This window comes from Bufo bufo, chromosome 1 (assembly GCF_905171765.1).
Source record: "Bufo bufo chromosome 1, aBufBuf1.1, whole genome shotgun sequence".
Taxonomy (NCBI): domain Eukaryota; kingdom Metazoa; phylum Chordata; class Amphibia; order Anura; family Bufonidae; genus Bufo; species Bufo bufo.
Window position 1 is genome coordinate 98,005,001 of NC_053389.1, and position 12,514 is coordinate 98,017,514.

Here is a 12,514-nt window from a genome sequence, read left to right on the forward strand (position 1 = left end):
CAATAAAAGGCCACTCTGAAATGTGCACAGTTTTGCCATACAGGGGAGGGGAGGGGAGGGTCAGAAAACCAGTCAGTATCTGTCCACCATTTGCCTCACGCAGTGCAACACATCTCCATCACATAGAGTTGATCAGGTTGTTGATTGTGGCCTGTGGAATGATGGTCCACTCCTCTTCAATAGCTGTGCGAAGTTGCAGCTTATTGGCAGGAACTAGAACACGCTGTCGTATACGCCAATCCAGAGCATCCCAAACATGCTCAATGGGTGACATGTCCGGTGAGTATGCTGGCCATGCAAGAACTGGGATGTTTTCAGCTTCCAGGAATTGCGTACAGATCCTTGCAATATGGGGCCGTGCATTATCATGCTGCAACATGAGGTGATGGTCGTGGATGAATGGCACAACAATGGGCCTCAGGATCTCGTCACGGTATCTGTGCATTCAAAATGCCATCAATAAAATGCACCTGTGTTCGTTGTCCATAACATACACCTGCCCATACCATAACCCCACCGCCACCATGGGCCACTCTATCCACAACGGTGATGTCAACAAACCGCTCACCCACACGACGCCACACACGCTGTCTGCCATCTGCCCTGAACTGTGAAAACCGGGACTCATCCATGAACAGAACGCCTCTCCAACGTGCCAGGCGCCATCGAATGAGAGCATTTTCCCACTCAAGTCGGTTACGACGACGAATTGCAGTCAGGTCCAGACCCCGATGAGGACGACGAGCATGCAGATGAGCTTCCCTGCGACTGTTTCTGACAGTTTGTGCAGAAATTCTTTGGTTATGCAAACCGATTGTTGCTGCAGCTGTCCGGGTGGCTGGTCTCAAACGATCATGGAGGTGAACATGCTGAATGTGGAGGTCCTGGGCTGGTGTGGTTACACGTGGTCTACGGTTGTGAGGCCAGTTGAATGTACTGCCAAATTCTCTGAAATGCCTTTGGAGACGGCTTATGGTGGAGAAATGAACATTCATTGCAAGGGCAACAGCTCTGGTAGACATTCCTGCAGTCAGCATGGCAATTGCACGCTCCCTCAAACGTTGCGACATCTGTGGCATTGTGCTGTGTGATCAAACTGCACATTTCAGAGTGGTCTTTTATTGTGGCCAGTCTAAGGCACACCTGTGCAATATTCATGCTGTCTAATCAGCACCTTGATACGCCACACCTGTGAGGTGGGATGGATTATCTCGGCCAAGGAGAGAGTAATGGGTCTTTTGTGTATGTAGAAAATGTTTCAGATCTTTGAGTTCAGCTCATGCAAAATGGGAGCAAAACCGAAAGTGTTGCATTTATATGTTTGGTCAGTGTAGAATTAAACATTACGCTACTCAACGTCCTGTGTAAATCGGGGCTACATTTTTTATTATGTATATTGAATGCACTCCTGTTTGTGTTGCATGCAGTTTTGAACACAGTATACTGATAGAGGTGAAAGCTTTAATGGTTTTCTTACAATTCTGAAGACAATTTTCTAGCAGGTGCAAAACGCAGAAGGAAGGTGGTCTCAGACAGCCTTATCAATTTGTGCTACAATTAGCTAAAGTACAAATTAGAGTCTACAGCAATTAGGCCAACCTGATACAGTACATTTCATTTTATATGGTCACTGCTGCTCAGCTTCATGTATCAAAACTGTGGAGGAAATTTACCATCTCTCTAAGGCTGAGTTCACACGGGCGAGATTTCCGCGCGGGTGCAATGCAGGAGGTGAACGCATTGCACCCACACTGAATCCGGACCCATTCATTTCTATGGGGCTGTGCACATGAGCCGTGATTTTCACCAATCACTTATGCAGCATGCTCTATATTGTGCGTTTATCACGCAACGCAGGCCCCATAGAAGTAAATGGGGCTGAGTGAAAATCGCAACCCTTTAAGGGCTCATGTGCATAACCATGTAATGGATCCGTGTTGTACAGACATATCTCTCATACTATATCTCTATGTGCCGCAGATTTTTTATGAATACACACAGTTTTTGTGAGAAAGTAAATGTTTCATCGCATGGTGTACTATATTATCTAGAAGTACCGCTAGGAGTGAATCCAGTGCTGCATGAAGACAACATACAGATGCACACAGAGTACAGAGCTGTACTTACCGCCAGACTCCATGCAAATTGCTTTACTCTGTGTATAATGCCTAATTTTCCATTGTTATCTAGTGAAGACCCTACACCGGCCTATGATTGGGTGAGCAGACGTTATGACAATCGTTGTTTCCCGATTGCCCCATGTAAACATCCTGACGAAAAGGACTTGCTGCTGACAATAATGTAAAGCTTATGATAGAAGGGGGAGGGGTACCAGTGATCACATTAAGGCCCCATGCACACAACTGTATTTTTAGTCTGCATCCGATCTGCATTTTTTAAGAATCGGTTACGGACCCATTCATTTCAATGGGGCCGCAAAAGATGTGGACAGCACACAGTGTGCTGTCCGCATCCACTTGTCCATTCCGCCAGCCCACAAAACAAAACATGCCCTATTGTTGTCTGCTTAGCAGACAAGGATAGGACATATTTATAGGTGCTAGTTATCATTAGAGAATCTGCCTATCCATAGCTGGCCATAAACATGGGTAAAAATGTTATCAACCTTATTGGAAAAAGTTGGACAAAATTGACGTGTATGGCATGAGCAGCCAAATTTGCCCAATTATTTGCCATTGTACTCAAGGACTCGCTGATTGACCAGTTTAGTCTGCCATGTTTCTGGTGGGATTGCTCAATGTTGATCCAGAGGAAGGCAAGCCTACTTGGATTGGTTGAACAAGCAGGTTAATTTCTATAGACTAGAGGGAAGGAGATGAGTGACTAATGCCTACTGACACCACTTATCTAGGGCAAGAAAAGTTATCAGATAGGCAAATGCCCTGTTTTCACTGAGAGGAGATGTCAAGGACAGTGGGGCTGTCTCCATAGACATTGAGGCCACCATACACACTAGTGTATTGTTGGCTGCATCCACCGATAACGGCGGGTGTGGCTGACAACCCAGTAGGCATGAGGAGCTCCCGACTCTCCTTCGACATGTGATTTTGAGGGGGAGAAGGATCGGGTGAAGTGATATTTTCCTCTGATCCCTTTGTTCCCCTGTGAGATGTGTCTGACAGCAGCTTTCTCCTCTCTCCCCATTGAATACACATAAATGATAGACGTTGTTGTCTGCGAAACGATTATTTGGCCAACAGCTATTGAATATTTATGGCCGGCTATAGACTCTCAACAGACAAAAATCTTTGTAACCTTAACTAACCATCTGTTCTCTATGGGACACATCATATGCAAGTACAAACCCCTACAAATTCAGTGAAGACCCAACTGTCTTAGGCCTGTTTCACACTGCCAGCAATAGTTCTGGTAGGCTGTTCCGGCAGAGAACAACCTGCCTTAGCTCTCTGGACCTTTATTTATATCCGCCCAAATCCCGGCATATTTGCCGGGTGGCGTCTGGGTCTCCGCTGGACCTCATTATAGTCAATAGAGAGCTCCGGTGGCTTGTTCTCTGCCGGTGGTGTGAAACAGACCTTATCCTATAAATATACTTATCTACCTGACAGACCGGTGTTGTTGGCTATTGTTGTATTAAACCATTTACAGGATTATTGTTACCTGGTAAAATGGTGAGCTGGTTCATACACACACTCATATACATAATTCATTCTTCATATCAAATGACCCGTGGCACATCCCTGTGTTATACATAATATACATGGCTGGAGACTGCACACGTATTGTTCGAAGCTCTTCCCAGTCACTTTCCTTACACACGTCAACTATTGTACCTGAAGACAGATGGTTCAGACAGAGCCTGAGGGCAAAGAACATGATAGCGTTGAATGATCAGGTGTCTTACAGGTGTCTCGGAAGTAGGAGTGAGACGGGAATGCTTATTTTTGTGTGTGGGCCGTTGTTCAGTCAGGTGTGGAAGACGCCGGTTTCATGTCAACAGTCTTGACTAGAACATTATGGAAACACAAATAACGGTGGTAACGTTTGTGACTTCAAATCAGGCGTATGTGACCTGAGACTCTCCTGGTGGTTCGCTAACCACAATTTATGTCTATTGAGAACTAATTTGCTTAAACAGGCTTCCCTTCAATGACAGTGTTCGGAGAAAGGGAATGAGCATATGACATTTTATGCCTTTACTTGACATAAGCTGGTTCTCCTACCATAGGTGTTTATCAGATGAAGAAATTATTGTGACAACTTATTATACATGGAAAAAAGTCAGAATGACAGATATCTCTGGTGTAGCTATAGGTGAGTGGGTAGCTGTCCTACCTAGAGTCTAGTGCCTGAGACAGTCCACATGCCCCTCAGCTCAATAAGAAGACAGCTCTATTATAAATGGAATATGGTAGTTTGAGGCCCAGAAACTTCAGATTATGCCTCACAACCTCCTCCAGCAGCATGGATTATCTTTTTGAAAAGGTACCTTTCCTTCTGGAGCCTGGGAGATGTTGGCACCTGGTGCTGAACTAGAATCGTCATTTATGGATGGGTGTTTAGACCCCCACCATATGCCTCACTGAGTAGAGTGGCACACTAAGGGCCCATTCACACATCCGTAAGTGTTTTGCGGATCCGCAAAACACGGACACCTGCAATGTGCGATCCGCAATTTGCGGACCACACATCACAGACACTATAATAGAAAATGCCTTTTCTGGTCCTCAATTGCGGACAAGAATAGGACATGTTCTATTTTTTTCAGGAATGGAATAGCGGATCCTGAAAAAACGGATCCCGAAAAAAACGGATGCGGATCCTGAAAATGCAGATGTGGATCCCAGAAATGCGATTCTCGTCCGTTCCAGCTCCATTGAAAGCTAATGGGTCCGCAAATTGCGGAACAAATGCGGACCCAAATTACGGACGTGTGAATGGACCCTTAGGTTTATTTTCACAAAGCTTTATTTCTGACGCCTTTATCAGGATTGTTTGTCTCCATTGGCTTTACCTTGGTGCCCCTGCCTACCCCACCCAGCACCTGGAGCACATGCCCTGCATGACTCTATCTAGCTACATTGCTGCACAGCCACCACAAAGCCACCAATCCCTAGGGAAGGTACGAGCAGCTGATTTTGCCTTTGTTTAGAACATGATTCAAAGGGAATGTCACCTGGATGTTTTTCTACCTGATAAAACCATATCGTTTCTTTCTAATCTTTTTTTTTTTTTTCATTCTATTTCCTGAACATGATTCTAGGAATGGCCATCTTGGCTGATCTGTTGTTAATAGCACTTAGAGAGTTGCCGCAGGGATGCTCAACCTGCGGCCCTCCAGCTGTTGTAAAACTACAACTCCCACCATGCCCTTCTGTAGGCTGATAGCTGTAGGCTGTCCGGGAATGATGGGAGTTGTAGTTTTGCAACAGCTGGAGGGCCGCAGGTTGAGCATGCCTGCTTTACAGCAACTACCATAGGCCATAGACACAGTAGTCTGGAGGGATCTCATTTACTTCTATGGGTGAGCAATTAGGCTGTAACCATTACCTATTGTGAATCCTGTGTTATTTATATATAGGTGATACCCTTCATTGTAATCCTGCCTGTGGTGATAATGAGATGTCAACAAAAAAGTTATCTGTTCAGACCACTGTTAAGTGGTGGTGCCTATTATTAGGCTTAGTGGTCAGGGCAAAAAAATGAAGGATTTTCAGATTTTTTTTTAAATGTCAATGATATGGAAAATTAAAATAACCACCAAAAATTCTTAAAAAATATGTTTAAATAAAAACTTGATTTAAACAATAGGTAATTTTCTGATGACAATTCCCCTTTAACTCCATGAGATTTTGCTTTTGTATGACTTGTAATTGAATATTGCTTATTTTGGATCTGATAAGATAGTTCAAATTCCCTACCTGATCTAGTTATGTCTATGCAGTTTGTGCATTAGGAGTGGGGATGGGCGCTGGCAAGGGGCAGAGAGCAATGGTCAATAGTCCTTAGGCTGCTTTTGTTTTTACACATGAGGGTCTGGCAATGAGAGGTTGTTGAGGTCTCTTTTTAGAGCAGCAAATGATCAACTATGCAGAGCGCAGTCAGGGACTTCTCATCACCATGAAACCACTGTAGGGAAATATAAACACCAAGGCTATAGGAATAAACCCTTTAGATTCCTTTCCCATAATAGGCTCCAGTTTTTAGTAAGTAGTTGATGCTGTAGGTTTGAAACCGCAGACCAAGAGCTTCAAGACCTCTACAGAAGATCTGCTTACCTTTATTCTGAGTTTTCATACTTGCACATTACTTCTAATTGTTACAGCATATAGAATATATATATATAAAATAAAAGTTAAAATGCTGTGAAAGAGACTTAAATCGGTTGTCCCCAGTGGTGTATATAGAGAAGTAAGGGCCCCATAGCAAGGATCAAACCAGGTCCTACACACAGGACAGAAGGGTTTCTGCCTAAACCCCTTTCAATGACCCTTGGGCCATTTTTTCCACTGCCTCATTTGCTAAAAGTTTTTCCTTTTACACCGGGTTCAGACCTGAGCGTTCTGAAAGGAGCGCTCTGTATGCGCGATTGTACAGGCGTTTACAAGCGCGCATACAGAGACAAGCGAACACACATTGTCGCGCGTTCCCGAAAGTCTATGTACGGGAACGCGCGACAAACGCCCTAAAAAACGCTCAAGTACTTGTTTGAGCGTCGGGCGTTTTACAGCGCGATCGTACGCGCTGTAAAACGCCCAGGTGAGAACCATTCCCATAGGGAAGCATTGGTTTCTCCTTGTTGTGCGTTTTACAGCGCGTAGGAACGTGCTGTAAAACGCTCAGGTGTGAACTTACACTTAGAGGGTACGTAGAGTCCTGACCAAGTTTTCACCCCCAGTAGAAGATGGGATGATCCCAACTGGGCCCCCTCTTACCCTGGGTTCCATAGCAGTCGCATGGTCTGCCGCTATGGTAGTTACGCCCTTGGTTGTCCCCTTCACTTGTTACCGATCCTTCTCAAACATGTTAATAGGTGTAGGAGTCCTGTTACACATGCCAATTGACAATATACAAGATGATCAACGCTCATTTAAAGGGACTCTCAATGACACCAATACATGATGAATGGGAATGAATAATCATTATTATGATTGTTTGCTCCCTATGCAGTTTGCATGTTGTTGGCAGCACATCCGCTGTTTACTCAGGACAATGTTCTGCGTAAACATGATGTGATCACCCGACAAATGAGCACTTGCCCACTTATCGATGGCACCTTTATACTGGTCAACTATCAGGGACAAACATTTGGTCCGGAAAAAGACCCTCAAACTGTTAGAATCCCCAGAGATTGGTGCTATCTTAGAGAGGACCACAATGTAAATGCACAGGTAAGGACTATGCATCATTTTCAGAGCAGAATAGAAAACGATTCTTGATGTCAGTAGAGATGAGGAATATCTCTGTGCACGATTCTGCTTCTGGCTCTGTATACGTCACAGTCAGGCTTTCAGTGGGACATACAGTACGTGGTCAGGAGGTATACAACTGACACAGTATGCAGTCTATGGAAATGTTACCTTACCATAAAGAATGAAAGATGGTCATGTGTGACCTGCCACTCCATTCATTCAGGGGGGTGAATGGAGTGGCAGGTCGCACATGACCACCCTTCATTCTTTATGGGACTGCCAGAGATAGGGTCAAACGCCCACCACTCTAATGCTTTTTCCTCATTCTGTGGATGAGGGATAAGTGGCTCAGTGGTTAGCACTGGTGCTTTGGAGCTCTGGGTTCAGATCTGACCAAGCACAACATCTGCATGGAGTTTGTATGTTCTTCCCATGTTTGCAGGGTTGTTCTCCGGTTTCCTCCCACACTCCGAAGACAAAGTGATAGGGAATTTAGATTGTGAGCCCCATTGGAGATAGCAAGTGATGATAATGTCTCCAAATCGCTGTGGAATATGTCAGCGCTATATACGTGAGTAACTTTGCAGGTTTACACAGGATTTAGTACGGTTTTGTGCACATGCATTTTTTGTGGTAAAAACACCAGCTCTAGATGTTAGCTGAAGGTCTAAGGAAAATTTGAAACCCAGGACAAACAAGCATTTCTGCCACTGGCGGTCTTGTTAATTCGGTAGTTTTTGACTTTTGGCTCTGGCTTTTTATTTTTAAATGCAGCATATTGAAGCCGTTTTTTTCCGATATTTTGACATCTTCTCTATAGGAGACTACTAAAACAAAACAATAGCTGACCTTAGGGAGACCAGCTACAAAAAACACTGTGGAGCCTCATTTAAGAGTCTCAACACAGCAATCCAAAGTGCAAAGCTCCCTGGGAAACAGTAATATGCACGGTTATTTTGCATATCTCTATAGGAGAAAAATGGTTAAAAAAAACAACGCACTTTACACAGTCATTTGGGAAAAAATGCTGCTAAAAAAGCCATAAAACACACTTGCGGTGTGTGAAAAAACACAAGCTGTCTAAATGGCAATTTTAGTGATAAAAAAATACCAGTATAAATTCACGTATGTAGGGGCCCTAATACTACCAGAGAAGTTACACGGTATTTTATCTCTATGATAATTATCAGAAAGCGTCCGTCCGCTTTGATGCAGTTTTTCTGAATTTAGCCTGTTGTATCTTTCAGTAACGCCGCCACTCGTACCATTATTTGCGGTTTATGAAAGGATCAACCACAATTTTTTGTTAGAGTGGGTTTGAATGAATCGGCCATGGTGGTTTAGATGTAAATGGGGGGATTGGATGGGGCAGTTTTGGGTTTATGCGCACTTAGGGCCTACAGGATGCTTTCACAACAGCTGGCAGGACACGATAGGACTTGTAGTAGGACATGTTAGGACCTGTAGTGCCTTTCTGATAGCATCAGATATGTAGAGTGCTTTAAAAGGGATGTAAATTACATAGTAATGAACTGATGTTAATGTACAAATGATGTTACCCCGAATAGGATTAACTCATTAGTGTTTACTTTAGATAAATACTCTACTGCACATCTGACAGGACTCGTTTTTCCTTTGTTATTGAGGACTTTCCAGATGCATACTAAATTGAAATAAATACGTTAAAAAAGGGTAAATAATCTTTCCCCAGTTAGGACTGTAGGGCCACTTAGCACCCCTTTAAGCAAACTGTAACCTTGAATTGTAACCTCCAGTGAAATAACTGGTGACCACCATGTTATGTATCCTGTGATATGCCATGTTAACATATTTTGCTGGTCAGGGGACTTTATGTAAACCTAAAATACTGTATATTGTATTTGAGATGTACCGTACCTGACGTAGCAGTCGGCTCCAGGCTTCCCTGAGGTCAGGTGTTATGTGCAGAAGATGTAGTTTGGCGCCAAACCAGGGGTGGACTGGGAACTCATGGTGGCCCTAGAAAAAAACTAAAAGTGGCCCAATGTTGTAGGCTGATCCAGATTAAGAAAAAGTGGGGCTAGTAGGCAGGGGCAGCAGTACCTTAGTGCAGCACAAAATACCGCCCCAGCAGAACGAATTACCACAGTGCAGCATAAACTACTGCCTCCTGCCTCACAGTATTCAACTGTATCATTGTTCTGAGGATGGTGATACAGTTGAGTTCAGGAGGGCGGCCAGGGGCATAAGTACCTGATGCTCCTAGTATGAATTAATGCTGAGCGTATCAGATCATTATGTATCTAGCGGGAGGCCGTGAGGAGGGCTCTAGTGGCCCCCTGGGCATCAGCCCACCACAAGATTTCCCTGTAAGGCCTACGGCCAGTTCACCCTCGTGCCAAACAAGTTATGGCAAAATGAGGTCATTTCATAAATAGGAAGGGCTAGGGCACCTGGTGGTCAGTCAGCTGGGGTGTGTAGGACTAAGTGCTGCTGAGAGCGTATCTGCCGGTAGTTAGTGTGCAGTGAGGATAATCTGTGGACGGAGCTGAAAACTGAAGTAGTGAAGGACCTCCACCCGCTCTGATGGTTGCAGACCACTTCCAGCCTAGAAACTGTAACATGGTAGGCATGATCCTGTTACTCTGGTGAACTAGTGCCCATACATTATGACTTTTCCAGCCCGCTGTACCCTGCAGCTGCCCCCTGAGAGTGTACTGTGAAACGTGAGTAGGGGCCCTGACAAATGCACCCAGAGAGACGCTGTGGCCTGAGAAAGAGACTGTCCTGGGCCAGTGGCGTTGCAAGGGGGGGGTGGCGGGTGCGGGCCGCACCGGGTGACACCAGTGATGGGGTGACACCAGTGACTCTGATGGCGGCAGGGCACAGGGAGATGAGCGCTTCCATTGTGGAAGCGCTCATCTGCATAGTAATCTGTATCGCCGTCCTCAGGCGTGTCCCTTCCTTGTTCCTCTATGCATCTACTGAGGCCACAAAGAAGGGGTATTTTATATGGGGGCTCTGTACAGTAGCATTTTATACTGGGACACATTATGGTGGGTACTATGGGGAAGGGGGGAGAGGAGTACCATGGGGTCATCTACGGGGGCACTAAGAAGGGGTATTTTATACTTGCAAATTATGGGGGACACTGAGGGCATCTACTGGGGCACTATATATGGGGCATTTTATACTGGTACATTATAAGGGGCACTAGGAGAAAGGGGGGAGAGGAGCACTATGGGTATTTACTGGGGGCACTATATAGGGGTATTTTATACTGGCACATTATGGGGGCACTATGGGGACATTAGCTCAACTGGGGCATTACAAGGGGGTATTTTTTGCACTGTCACATTATTAGGAGAATTATTTCTACTGGGGGGCATTATGATGGGCTTTATTACTCCCCCATGGTATGACCCCCTAGTAGCAGCACCATCCTCTCCCTGCTCTGCTATCCCTCTGCCCCTTCTCCAAATCCTTATTATGAAATCTTTCTCATTAGCATAAAGCACAACATCAGCTCCGCCGAGCCCCTGGCCAAAGTGTTGAAGTGGTGTCCGAGATCCCCAAGGGCCAAGTAACTGTAAGTTTTCATGTGAAATATGTTTATGTTATACACATATAGCCTACACTGTGCCACACAATATACAGTATACCTCTACACTGTGCCACACAGTATACAGTATACCTCTACACTGTGCCACACAATATACAGTATACCTCTACACTGTGCCACACAGTATACAGTATACCGCTACACTGTGTAGTCTGTTCTATAAGCACTACATTGTTTTGTGGCGGCGGACAGAAAATAATATGGAAGTGCCCCTCCCGAGACCAGGCTCTGGATCCTGCTAGCTCCCCCCCACCGTCGGCGATCGGGGGGGGGGGGGGGGGGTCTGCTGAGCTAACGGATGCCCCCCCACGACAGTAGCACCCCCATAGCCCCCACATATGGTTAACAAAAATATTTGCTTCGGGGGGGGGGGGGGGGGGGGAACACCATTTTCTACCTCACTGGGTGACACCAGCCATAGCAACGCCACTGTCCTGGGCCTAGTGGTGGCCCCCTCAAAAGTCTGGAGTGACTACACCATGAGTGAGGAAAATATCTGCTCTGTTGCCTCGTACAAGTACCCTGTGTGGAGTACAAAGCATGCCTCACTGAATGGCAACTGCCCGTGAAGTCTAGAGACAGTCCCGCTGCCTGTGACATGCACTTGTGGAGTATGAATACCGTCCTGTCACTAGTTACAACTGCTTGAGGAGTACAGTGACTGCTCTGCTACTGGTGGCAACCACTGCTAGAGCTAGTAAATCGCACATAGAGACTGCGCCATTGCTATTAGTAACCAGAAGACTCCAAGCCTCTCAATTCTATGTGTGTGACCCCACTCTCTATGTGCGGCTAAGCCCTATTGAAGTGAACGGGACTTAGCAGCAACCCAGGCCAGTGATACTCACTATTGTGATTTCCCAGTAAATCTCTATTTCCTGATCAGTTTTCTTTTGACCCCTAAAAACAGGTTTTTATAATTACACTAATGAGGAATAAAAAGCCCACGGGGCTGTGCTTATCCCTAAAGGGGCCCAGCTGCTCCTCGCCCCCTCTTTTTCTCTCCGCCCCCTAACCTAGGCTCCCAAAGTCATCATGATTCTGCTTCAAATCTCACGCAGGTGCACATCTCCTTTAGGGCTTTTTCACACGGCCATATTCGTTTTTGCAGTCTGCAAAACATGGATACTGGCCATATGCATTCCACATTTTGCGGATCAGAGCGTCCTTCTCCTCATAGAAATGCCTATTCTTGTCCACAATATCTTTTTTTGCAGGGTGTGCTGTCCGCATGTTTTGCGGCCCCATTGAAATGAATGTGGAATGGATGCGGACAGAATGGGCCCTTACAGTAAGTGTACTTCTGTGAACATCAGCTTCTTCAACTGAATTGTGCATGCGCCTGTAGGACGCACAGTTCAGTCGACCCAGAACTGGCCATCTTCCTGGCATGCGCAGTCCAGTAGAAGACGATGTGCACCTGCTCGAGATTTGATGCAGCATCATGATGGTGTCAGAGGTTAGGGCAGGGGAGGTTCGGGTCTCCGAGAGCTACACTGTGATGCAAGGGTTAAAAATG